Raw genomic sequence first — 13,564 nt, 5'->3', positions numbered from 1 at the left:
CTTAAAAGAATCAGAAACTCTGAGGGTAGGGCCCAGCAATCTGTATTTTAACAAGTTTTTCAGGCAATCTTTTCCAGTAAAGAGTGCTTTCCTGAGCATGAGCTATAAAGGATGGGAAAGAGACCCTCCCTGGGACCCAGCCTGCATCCCCATCAGGCTATTCCGCTGTTGCCAGATCCCAGGGGCTCCCAGAAATTAATTTCTTCTGTATCTCAGAGCCATTCCTAATCATTTTGAATTTCCCAGACACTAAAATAACTACTCTGGAAACTATGCTCCCTGCAAGTTATTAGATGAAGGTAATGATTCTGGATTTAGGCAGAAGATGGTGCTTTTTTGTTTGCAAGGAATTTTTTTAAAAATATCATCTCATAGTTGTCCTTGGGTAGATTTCTGTGTATTCCTAGGGCATTTGCTGAGTGAATTTTGTTTAGTCTTCCCAGCAGCTGGCCTGGGAATTTAAGTCATTACAGCATTCCCTGCCAGTGGGAGCCATGCGTCCAGTATGTCCTACCTTCCTCAAAAATCACCATAATCCCCTAGGGAGATTGTTTTTAATGCAGATTTTCAGGACTTTCCCCAGACCTTCTCAATCAGAACCTCTATGGGTGGGACCAAGGAATCTGCATTTTTTATTTTAATATGCATCCACCATCCCCGTAAAAATCAGTCCTTCAGCACATTAACATTCGAGAACCACTGCTTTGTGGGGTTAGGTGGGAGGAAGAAAGGACATCGCCTCAAAGAAGATGCAGGATCTGCCTCGGGTTTGCTGAGAAAGATTCATGGACATCTGAGATTGTAAATTGCAGCAGAGCTTTGTGCATTCAGCTTGGTTGGGCTGATGGCCACTGAGACGATCCAAAACCTGCATGGTGCACCTGTTCCCATGATTTATTCCTGACTTTCTCTGACCCGTGTGGGAACTTGGGCACCACCCCATCCACTTCTCCATGTGCAATGGAAATGTTCATCTCTGCTTTCTCGCGGGCTCTTGTAAGTCAGTTCAATATTTAGTAAGTATCAAGACTGCTCTGTGTGAGCTGCTTTGAAGATACAGAGCAAATCTCAGGCAGTCAGTCCCTGACTTGAGGGACACACTCAACACACTTTATATAACTAAGGGTTGAAAACAAAGTATCTGAAAATTTTCCAGGGTGACCAGGAAGGGGTGAGTGTCCGTGTGGACTGAGCAAGTCAGGGAGATCGCATGGAAGAGGTGGGCTGGGAGCTAGGACCGGGAGAATGGATACGAGCAGTAAAAAACTCTGCTGAAGGCATAGGTAGGTGAGAAAGGGAGAAGGAAGATCACGACTGCAAGGAAAGAGACTGTGTCCTGCAACCAACATTGAGTATTTAAAAGCACCTCCCATGCGCAAGGGAAGTCAGGGGTGAGGACAAGTCTAGAGCTGAAGGAAACTGCTTGCTCATCTTTTTCTGGAATTCTTTTTCTCCCTCCTCTAAGGAGAGTCTGCCCTGACCCTCCTCTTTCCTTTACTAGAATCTCTCTCCTCCTTGGTCACCCTGGGTCCTCCGGGATTTTACACTAACTACAAGGACCCTTTAAACTCTCCGTGAGTCGCTTAAGCTCGATCTAGTGGGAATGGAAGGTAGCAACCAGCATCAACACCTCATGCTCCTGGAGAAGAGACATGGGACAGAGGAGAGTGATGAGCTGAGAGGCACCACCTGGGGAAGATGGGCAGGCCACAGCCTGTTGTATTAGCCAGCGTTCTGCAGAGACACGGAACCCATAGGTTGTGTAGATACATAGAGATTTCTTTTAAGGAATTGGCTCATGCACGTGTGGGGATCGGCAAGTCCAAAATCTGCAGGGCAGGCCAACAGTCTGGAGACCCAGGGAAGAGTTGATGTTGCAGCTCAAGGTCAAAGACAGTCCAGAGGCAGAACTCCCTCTTCCTCCGGGGACCTCAGTCTTTTTCTCTTGAGGTCTTCAACTGATTGGATGAGGCCCACCCACATTTTGTATGGTCATCTGCTCTACTCAAAATCTACCAATATAAAGGTTCATCTCATCTTAAAATAGCTCCACAGCCACATCCAGACTGGTGTTTGACCAAATATTTGGGTACCTTGCCCAAGCCAAGTTGACATAAAATTAACCATCATCACATCCATTAAACCCCTCAGAGCCTAAAGCAGAAAAGAATCAGAAACTATCCTAAGCCCTGAAATCCCCTCCAGTTGAGCTTCAGAGAGAATGCCCAAAATGGCACACTCTCGCCTCAGGGGTCTGGACCTCAGCTCTGAGGGAGGGGCGAGCACTCCTCTAAGTGTCCAAGGTCCCCCTCAGCCAGTCTCCCTCTGCTCTAGGGGTGGTAGCTGCTTTCTGCAGTTGCTGCATCTGCACACTTAAGATCCTCCTTCCCCCTTTGAGTGGTTAACACCTTTCACCAGGTAACCATTCCTTCTGTTAAATTTTCCCTGTTCAGATTGTCGGTGTGGTTTCCGTCTCCAAATGGACTCTGATTAAATCAGAGGGAGAGCCCTGAGGAGAGCACCTTTGATCCTTCCCTTCCCTAATTCAGCTGGGAGACTGAAGAAGGGAGAGAAGAGAAAATTCTATCCTCTGCCGAAAGTGGAAGCTGCTGTCTGTAGTTTCTCCTCTAGCCTTTTTCCTTCAACAGGGCATCCTCTTCTCTCACTGTACACTTGAATCATTTGAGAGCTTTAAAAAATATATGATGCCCCATTCCTGTCTCCAGGGATTCTGGCTCAGTTGGTCTGGGATGGTGCTCAGTCATGAGTATAATTTAGTTGCTTCCATAGTTGTTACAAGAGAGAACTGCATGAAGTACTAAATTTATGCTGTATAAATTGCTATATAAATTCTGTGTTTCTATGTATTTTTTAATTTTCCCTGAGCTATATTTTGTAAAATTTGTTTTGAAATTTTTATCCTGGCTCAGGAGAGAGGTGGTTTGGTCCTCACTCAGCCTCAGGAGAAGAGCATGAGTAGGAAAGTCAGATTAGACATCCATGCCTTGCCTCCTGCAGGGAGGCCACAAAACATGCTCTTCTTTGTTGGATCCACGTGTCAAAACATAATTTTCAAAAAATTAATATCATAATTCTCATGCAAATATACAGTGAGCAAAAATAGAAGATTTCTTTTTTTTAATAGAAGATATCTTTAACTCAATGAGGGAACAAAAAGGAAAGAAAAAATGAGAGATGACAAATCATTCAAAGGATGATAGGAGATACATAATTCATATGTATGTACACACACACAGTGAAAGAAAAGATGCTGGAATAAGATTGCTAAATTAGATACAAAGTGGGTAAAGCTAACAGATTTATACAGAACACTCCACCAAACAACAGCAGAACACACATTTTTTTCAAGGGCACATGGAACAGTCTCCAGGATACACCATATGTCAGGCCACAAAACAAGTCTTAACAGAAAGACTAAAATCGTACAGAGTATCTTTTCCAATCACAACAGAATGAAACTAGAAATCAATAGCAGAAGGAAAACTGAAAAATTCACAAATATGTGGAAATTAAGTAACTCTTATGCAACCAATAAGTCAGAGAAGAAATCACAAGGGAAATTAGAAAATATCTTGAGACAAACGAAAATGAAAACACAACATACCAAAACTTATGGAACGCAGCAGAAGCAGAGTTAAGAGGAAAGTTTATAGCTATAAGTGATTACATTAAAAAGAAGCAAGATCTCAAATTCATGACCTAAATTTACACCTGAAGGAATTAGAAAATGAACAAAGTAAACCCAAAGCTAGCAGAGGAAGGGAATAATAAAGTAGAGGTAAATAAAATAGACAATATGACAATAGAAAAAAAATAAACAAAACCAAGAACTGGTTCTTCAAAAACATCAACAAAATTTACAAAAGTTTAGCTAGATTGACTAAGGAAAAATGAGTGAAGACTCAAATGACTAAAATAAAAAAATGAAATTGGGAACATTACTATTGATTTTACAGAAATAAAAAGATTGTAAGAGAATACTGTGAGCACTTGTATAACAACAAATTGGATAACCTAGGTGAAATGCAGAAATATCTATAAACATACACTCTACCAAGACTGAATCACAAAGAAATAAAAAACCTGAATAGAGATTGAATCCATAATGAAAAACCTCCCAACAAGGAAAAGCCCTGGACCAGATGACTCCACTGGTGGAATCTACTAAACATTTTAAAATAATGCCAATTCTTCTCAAACTATTCCAAAAGTTGAAGGGGAGGTAACATTTTCTAACTCATTCTACAAGGCTGCATTACCCTGATACCAAAGCCAACCAAGAACATGACAAGAAAACTATAGAACGATATCCCTTATGAACATTAATGTGAAAATCCTCACAAAAAAAAAATACTAGCAAACTGAATTCAACAGCCTATTGAAAGGGCTATATACCATGACCAAGTGGGATTTGTTCCTGGAATGCAAGAATGATTCAACACATGAAAATCAATCAACGTAACACACCACATCAACAGAATGAAGGGATGAAAAACACATGATCATCTCAATTGATGCAGAAAAAGTATCTGACAAAATTCAACACCCTTTCATAATAAAAACATTCAACAAACTAGGAATAGAAGGAAACTACCTCAACCTAATAAAGCCCAAATATGAAAAACCCACAGTTAGTATCATTCTCAATGATGAAAGACTAAATGCTTTTCCTCTAAAATCAAGAACAAGACAAGAATGCCCACTTCAGCCACTTCTATTCAACATAGTATTGGAAGCAGTAGCCAGAGCAATCAGACAAGAAGAATCTATGAGAGAAACATCTAGTTAAAAAAGAAAGAGAGGGGGATGGGGGGAGGGAAGGAAGGAAGGAAGGGAGAGAGGGAGGGAGGGAAGGAAGGCAATTATTTCAACCTCAATGTTTTTCATTACTTTACATGGATCATTTCAGAAATATCTCTTGAAAAGAAGAAACATTTATTTGAAGTTTAATGATTTCTTCTATTTCTTGTCTGTTACTTCTATAAAGTTCAAGTAAGATTAAATGTAATTAGTCTTCTAAATGTCATATATAGATTCATCCTATTTTTGCAATAGCTTTTCTTTCTACAGCTATCTATTCATCCATTTACCCATCTATTTATTTATCTATATTCTGATGCCTAAAAAGATGTCTGAAATTTTTTTCAGGCATAAACCTGGAAACAAATATACTTAAGATGCTAACAATAATTAATTCTGAGTTTTAGTATGGCTGACTCTTAATTGCTTCTTTGTAGTTATCTATTGTTTTTAAATATTCAAGAATTAAAATAAAAATGCAAAATAAAATGAGTTCAGTAATATGTAGTGGGAAAATCAGATTTCTATTTGCGTATTGGCAACTTTGTTAATTTCTCTGACTTTCAGCTTCCCCATCAGTGAAACAGAATAATTATGCTCACCTTACAGTGGAGTTGCACACCTGAAAAGATTTAATGTCTGCAAAATGACCAGAAGTTCCTGGCTCAGAGTAAGCTCTTACAGGAACTAACTTTGACTCTGTTCTTGACATGTTACTGTCTCCCTCCTCTTTTAGGGTCATCCTGGCAGCTGTCTCTTTTTCAGCTACCACTCTGCCTTTCGGACCAGCCACTCTTCACTGCCTCTCTTAGTTAGTGCTTCTAAAATAGACCCTTAAATGAGTTTTAAATTATTGATTAAATATGAGTTACTAAAGCTGAAAGAGAGTCTAAGCAAGAATGACTGGCTTTACTGTAGGGTTTATGGCATTTTAGGGCCAAATCTGTGTGCTGCTATGTTCATTCAATCAACCATTCATATAGCAAATATAGACTGAGCATCTACCATCTGCCAGATGCTACCCTGGGCATTAGAGGTAGAAAGATGAATAAGGCACAGTCCAGACTTAGGAGATCCACAGACTTCAGCCTTTATTCCACAATATGGAACTTGTCAAAAAACTGGTGTCTGATGCTTAGATGGGTGTTAAGGTGGATTTCCCAGTCCCCGAAGACCTAGATCAGTTCAGGGAATACTGTGGCGGTCCAGTGGTTAGGACTCCATGCTCTCACTGCCGAGGGCCCGTGTTTGATCCCTGGTTCGGGAACTAAAATCCCACAAGACGTGCAGCACAGCAAAAAAATAAAAATAGGTTAAAAAAAAACACATTAAAAAAAAAAAGATCAGTTCAAAGCCCTCCCCTCCCTACTCCCAAGACTGCTATGAATTCTAGGGGAGCCATTGCTTTTGTGGTCATTTCTGGCTCTGAGATTCTTAATAGTCTAAACTAGTGTTTTTTCTAAATAGGTCCTTAAATGCCTTCCTGTGTGAACACACGTGTGGTTCCTGTTGTGTGTGTCCCCACAAGCACACAGGCACCATTCTTCTGGCTTCTCTCTCCCTCTTCTCCTTTGTGATGATTAATTTCATGTGTCAACTTGACTGGGCCGCCAGATGCCCAGATATCTGGTCAAACATTATTTCTGGGTATGTCTGTGAGGGTGTTTCTAGAAGAGATTAACATTTGAATTCATAGACTGAGCAACGCAGATGGCCCTCCCCAATGTGGGGGGCACCATCCCATCTGTCAAGGGCCCCAATAGCACAAAAAGGTTGAGGAAGGTTGGATTTGCTCTCTGCCTAACTGCTTGAACTGGGGAGTTGATCTTCTCCTGCCCTCGGAGCTCCTGGTGATCAGGCCTTTGAACTACACCACCAGCTTTCCTGGGTGTCCAACTTGCAGACAGCAAATTGTGGGACGTCTCAGCCTCCATAATCCCATGAGCCAATATCTCATAATAAATCTCTTTATCTGTATCTATATCTCTATATCTTCATATCTCTATCTACCTATCATCTATCTATTATCCATCAATCTATCTATCTATCATCTGTCTATCTCTTATTGGTCCTGTTTCTCTGTAGCACCCCAACTAATGCACCTTCCTGCCTCACCTTCTCATCCTCTCCTGGATTATTCTGGGGAACTACCAGTTCTTCTCATCATTTATGAAGAATTATAATATTTCCTTCTCTTCATTGTCCTCCTCTTTTGAATTATGCCCCTTCAATGTGAAAAGGGCCTATCGTTGAATCTAATAAATATCTCTAATTAGCATCACAAAGGAGAAGAATTATTTTAAATGATTGCTGAGAAGGATGCCATTATATACTATAGGGAAAGATCCTTCTCTAATATGAAGTGGTTGGGGGTGGGAATAACCAGTTACAATTGGCTAATTATTTTTGATCCAAAATATTTCCTGTTTCATTTGTTTTACTTTTTTCTCAGATTAGTGATGGGGGTTGGAGGATTTAATCATAACATGGTTTGAAGCCCCATGTGTGAGGCCAACAGATAGCTTCTTGTTGAATGTTTCAAGGATCTATTCACTGGGATAAGAGTGCAAGTACAATTGTTCTTCATCTCCAGAAATGGCCTCTTACTCAGAGGCTCTCAGAAAAATTTAAGAAACATTCCTCCAATCAGTTCCATTTTCAAAGGCTTACTTAAACGGATCCTTAATTAGAACCTTCAATATAATGGATGCCAATCACCAGACAGTCATAATTAAGTTACTTGATAAGTTTCTGAGTCTACGTTGTAGTGACAGGCCTATTTCAGGGCAGTTCCAGGGGTCCCTTTTAGTCCAGACACTTGGTTGCATTTCAGCCACTGAGCCATCTTTGGCTGTCACTTCTAAGTAGATGAAGAGATTGACCTGCAGATGTTACAACTTTTCCACCCTGGACTCTCCATTGTCTTATCTCAACTTAGCCCCTGTGATCCCCGACTTCTCCCATTCTCTTAATTTCCTGGTCCTCACTTCAAAAGCCCATTTCTGGTGCCTCCCCGTGGCCTGACCTGAGCCAGTTTGGTCATTTACAATTCTTATGTTTTCTGTGCTAGATGCTGGAGACCACCAAAAACTCTGAGAGGAAAAAGAGTTAAGTACCCCACCAAACCTTGCTGCCAGGAAATAATGAAAGCAAGTCTTAGACCAAATTCCACCCTACATATAGACATTTATTAAATAACTATTTATCAGCATGCTGGTCCCAAACCAGTTCCTACAGCCTGTTCCGTGAGCTTGATGGGGTCCCAGCCCCTGTCCTTCTACACCCTCTGACCACCGTCCACATAGAACATTCATCAGGGCAGAGGGACCAGTAGCCAGCATCAAAACAGATCTCTCGGTTCTGCGTTAGACAAGGGACACTTGGAGACTTGGCTGAGGGGCTGGGCTCAGTCATCACCCCTCCCCTTCTGCACAGTTGATCTCTTCTATTAGCTCCCTCCACCAATAGAACAGCCAACACTTACTGAGTTCTTGCTGTGTGCCAGGCACTGTGCGAAGCGCCTTGTAGATGTTATTTTATGCAGTCCCCATAATAACCATGTGACCTAGGAAGTATTAGAAGCCCTGTTTTACAACTAAGAAAGTGGAGCTTGGAGAAGTGACTTGTCCTAGGTTACAGGAATTAAAGGTGCCCAAAGTTAGAGGAATAAAGAAGGAGGTCTGGCTGGTGCCAAAACTTTAACCACTTAACCACATACTGCATTTAACCACTGCCCTGTGCTTGAGTCACTCCCAGGGAAACAAATAAATAAAGTAAAAAAGAAACAAGAAACAAAAAATTTCCTTTGATTTGCCACCTGGGCTCTCGTCTTCCCTTCAGAGCCACGCTTCCCCAAGCAAGAGTTGAAGTTGCCATTTCCTCTTCTCTACCCATCTCTGTCCCGCTGCAGCACAGGCTGTGCCTCCACCACCCACGAGATATGGTCACCAACAGCATCCATGTTGTCAGGGGCAATGGATACTTGGGCACAGACCTTACACTGTCTCCTGGCGTATTTGGTTCTGTGGTCCGCGGCCTCCCTGAAATTGTGTCCTTGCTAGCCTGGCTGACGGTTTTGTCCTACTTCTCTGGGCACCCCTCCTCCAGGGCTCCTCTTCCTTGTCCATCCTGTAAACACCCTCCAGGGTTTACACTCACCCACCCACGTGCCTTTTACTCCCGCCCTGTGGAACACCGCTTAGAGCTCTACTGATGTCACTCACTTGTCCTGCTGGTGGTAGAGAAAAAGGCAAAGCAAGTTTCAGCCTGTGTAAGGGATACTCTCTTTGCAGACGTTTCTCTCCCTGTTATATTTGTCAGTACTTCAGTATGAGAAGTGTAGTGGGGAAGGCTGCACCCTCAAGATAATCCAAACCTGTAACACCTCCGCAGGGTTGCCTAATTAGCATAAGGAATGACAGAGCATCCTTTGGTTGGTGGAATTACAGGTGCAGTATCGGGACCCACCGTGTGATTAAGTATGAACACTGGTGAGCCCTTATGATGGGGAAACTTCTGGAAGTCTAGTCTGACCACAGCCCTTACCTGTGAGCCATGTTGTCACTCAAAGCTTTCATGCATGGGGTAGATGTGAGTCCCTGAGATGGAGAGAGACACCTTTTCTGAAATTCCAACCACTAGTGAGACTATCCAGGCTGTTTACTAATAAATGTCTGTGTGTTTGGCAGAATTTGGAGTGGGACTTGCTTTCATTGTCATTCACCTCCTGGTGGTGGTCATGCGGGTGCAGACGCAGAGCTCCTTTCTGCCTCCAAACACTAGAAGCTGTCCAGAGTCGTCAAAAGAACCTGACGTTCAACAGATTATAAGATGAACTTTTGGTTCACAACACTCCATTTGGAAAGGATAAAATCTAAGGTCATAAAAAATGTCCTGCTAATGGAGGTTTTTAATTTAATACTTTATTTATTTATTTATTTATTTTAGTTAATTAATTAATTTATTTTTGGCTCACAGGCCCGGTTGCTCTGCGGCATGTAGGATCTTCCCCAACCAGGGCTCGAACCCGTGTCCCCTGCATTGGCAGGCAGATTCTCAACCACTGCGCCACCAGGGAAGCCCCAATACTTTATTTTTAAAATAAATTTTCGGGGCTTCCCTGGCGGTCCAGTAGTTAGGACTCGGCGCTTCCACTGCAGGGGACGAGGGCTCAATCCTTGGTCAGGGAACTAAGATCCCACATGCCACGAGGCGTGGGCAAAAAATAAAAAATAAAATAAATTTTCTATTTTAGGATAATTTTAGATTTACAGAAAAGTTGCAAATATAGTACAAAGTTCCCATATACCCCTCACCCAGGTTCCTTGAACGTTAACAGCTTACGTAATCATGGCACAATTGTCAAAACTAGAGATTAATAGTGATACATTATTATTAACTAAACTAGTCTTCCCACTGATGCTCTCTTTCTGCCCCAGAATCCCAGCCAGGGTCCCACATAGCAAATTAGTCATCGTGTCTCCTCGGTCTCCTCTGGTCTCTGACAGCTTCTCAGCCTTTGCTTGCTTTGCTTTTCAAGACCTTGACAGGTTTGAGGAGTACTGGTCAGGTGTTTTGCAGAATGTCCCCCAGTTTGGGTTAGTTTGGTGCTTTCTCACAATTAGACTGGGGTTATGTGTCTGGGGGGAGAGTCAATGCTGGGGGTCCCCCCACAATGCCCACTGAAGCCCCCTCCACCGAGCAGGGGCCCCCAGAGTGCTCTGTGGGCGCCGTAGGCTGGGAAGGGAGCCGGAGCGACTAGGAGACAGTGCCTCGGAATTCCATGATGGGACATCACCCTGAAGAGTTGTGTCGATTTTGTGGTCACTGGAAGGTCCAGAGCTAGAGAAAGGTGATGGTTGTTGATGAAGGGGGTAAATACATCTGAGGCTGAAGGAGGGAGAACAGTACAGCTGTGTATGGGAAACCCTAACCCCTGTGTGTTGTAAATAGATGGGCTGAACATCCTGTTGCTGTGTCTTATTTTTTCCAAGTCTGCTTTTCCACAATAAAGCTATATTTCCTGTCTAAGAATGAAGGAAGGAAGGAAGGAAAGAAGGGAGGGAGGAAGGGAGGGAGGGAAGGAGGGAGGAAGGAAGGAAAAAGTACAAGAAAGAAAGAACCTGAGTGTAATCCACCCTGGATTGTATTTGTCTTTGAACCAATGCAATCATCAAATATAATTTTAATAGGATTTTTTTTAAGAGGAAAAGGACCACAAAAGTTACACCACAGCCTTGCTCCAAGTGCTGGCAATCTTATTTATTTCTTGATTGGATGCAGGTCCCTGAGGAACAGGGTTCCATGAAGCTTAACTTGGGGTGAATGTTTATCAGCCAGTGTCCCCAGTAAGAGGGGAAAGATACAGCCAGAGAGCCCTCAGTGCCCACAGTGGAGGGGGAAGTATTGGTTGAAGCAGAGTCCACAATATTGCTAAGGGCTGGACTTGTCCTTGAGAACACTAGTTCCTTTAGCTCCACTGGGGCGGAATCCCCATTCCACACTAATTGATTAGTGGTAAATGGCAGAAATAAATGGACAAATAGGCTAACAATTTAAATTAGTTTACAACCAGAAATGAAGTTAAACGCACAGAGCCCCAGTCTCTGCAGGAAGAGGCAAGATTACCATGAAGCTGGACATGCCTCACCTTCAGGGAGCTCACTGCCTAGGGAGAAAGATGAAGAAGTAAACAAATAATCACAAAGTAATAACACATTAAAGGGACAATGGGAGTGCAGAGGAGGAAAATCTATGCCTCAAAGTCAAGGATGACTTTATGAAGAGGTTAATTTAGACTGGGTCTTGACAGATGTGTAAGAGTTCACCAAATGAAGGATCAATGTGAGATGGTAAAAATCACAGGTGTTGGAATCAAGTAGTCCAAGGTTCCAATCCCAGCTCCATTCTTTACTGTTCATATGACCAGAGACAAGTTGTTTAGCCTCTCTGAGACTCAGTTCCCCTATCTATAGTATACCTACTAAGAAGAGTTCTTGGGAAGATTAAAAACAATAATGTACATATAGTATCTAGGTGCTGCCTGGCACGTAGTAGGCTTTTTTGTAAATAGGAGCCACCAAAAGGAGAAGGTGCATTAGAAGATGAGGGTGTGTATAAAGGTGTGTCGGAGGGATGAGTCACACAAAGGCTGGGGAGAGGGTAAGTTGGAAGGCTGTTGGAGCCCAGGGAGCCTGGGTTTTCATGTCTTCCAGTCCTTGACTTACAAGCTGTGTGATCCTGGGCTAATTAGTTAGTTTCTCTGCAACTATAAGATGTGGATAATAGTAGCACAACCTCAAAGGGCTGTTGTGATGATGCAATGAGTTAATGCAGGTAAAATGCCCAGCACAGAGTGACCAATCAGCAAAGGGCACCTATTATTTCTGTTGTCATCATCGTTCTTTTTGTCATCATTGGGAAAAAGGAAGTGAGAGAATGGAGCTAAGAACCAACAGCCTATATCTGGCCCTCCATCTACCTTGACAGTATTTATTGATAGGTTTACCTCTTCGTTGTATCTCCCCACTAGAACATGCCCTCCCCTGAGGGTGAGCTCATGGTCTTGTTCACTGCTGAGAGCCCAGTATCCAGCATCGTGCCTGGCACGTAGTATGTGCTCCATAAACATATGTAAGATGGGTGGGTGGGTGGATGGATGGGTGGGCGGATGGATGGGTGGGTGGATGGATGGATAGTTGGGTCACGGATAGATGGGTAGTTGGGTCACAGATGGATGGTTGGGTAGTTGGGTCATGGATGGATGGATGGATGGGTAGTTGGGTCATGGATAGATGGGTAGTTGGGTCACGGATGGATGGATGGATGGGTAGTTGGATCATGGATGGATGGATGGATGGATGGATGGATAGATGGGTAGTTGGGTCATGGACGGGTGGGTGGTTGGATGGATGGATGGATAGTTGGTTGCCTGGTTTGGGAATAGCACAAAGCCCATTAAAGGGAGGACTCAGAGCAGGAGAGTGACTGCAGCTCAGCTCCACATGCAGTTAAAGCTCCAGAAACGTTTCCAGCAGTGGCCCTGGGAGAACAGAGCAGCAATAAGGCAGATGGGTGCCATTGCAGGTGGGCGGGCATAGGTGGAATGCACCCCAGCACCCTCACACAGGTGCAAGGTCAGCTGGACCTTCAAGGGGATCCTTGCCAGCCCCCAGCCACTGGCCCTAGGGAGCCTGGAACCCCACCCAGACAGCAGTGATGGGAGCCTGGCCTGGGTCCCCAAGGAGGGATGGTGGGGGGAGTGGAAGTGGGGCCTCTCCACCTGCTCGAACTCTGGCCATCCTTTGTTACCCTTTTCTAAGTATCAGGAGACCTGAATTCAAGTCCTGGTTCTGCCACTCACTGCTGTGTCTCTTAAGCCAGTTATACAACCATCTGTGCTTCAGTTTCCTCATTTGTAAATAGTGGGGAGAGGACCTACCTTCTAAATTGTTGTGAACATTAGACCCAACACAGAAGAGGCCCTGGACAGAGGTGGCAGCTATTGTTACTACTGTTATTATTTTTTTTTGATAATAAAATGCACTTCATAAACAGTTATAATTATTACTACAGGCCAAAGGAATCTCTTTTTTGCTGAACAGCATAAAGACAGCTTTTCCTGTCTCAGCTACAAAGTCCCCCTCTAGATGAAAAGCTAGTTTGGGGCTGTGGCCTCTGAGAATCATCCGTGTGTCATTCTGCTTTTCCTGGCTGTCAGGAGCTCCTGGGTCGCAGGCATGGT

The sequence above is a fragment of the Balaenoptera borealis genome, assembly GCF_965194805.1.
Source record: "Balaenoptera borealis genome assembly, chromosome: 3".
Classification (NCBI taxonomy): Eukaryota; Metazoa; Chordata; class Mammalia; order Artiodactyla; family Balaenopteridae; genus Balaenoptera; species Balaenoptera borealis.
The sequence above is the reverse complement of the archived record's forward strand: the minus strand, read 5'-3'. Positions refer to the sequence as shown.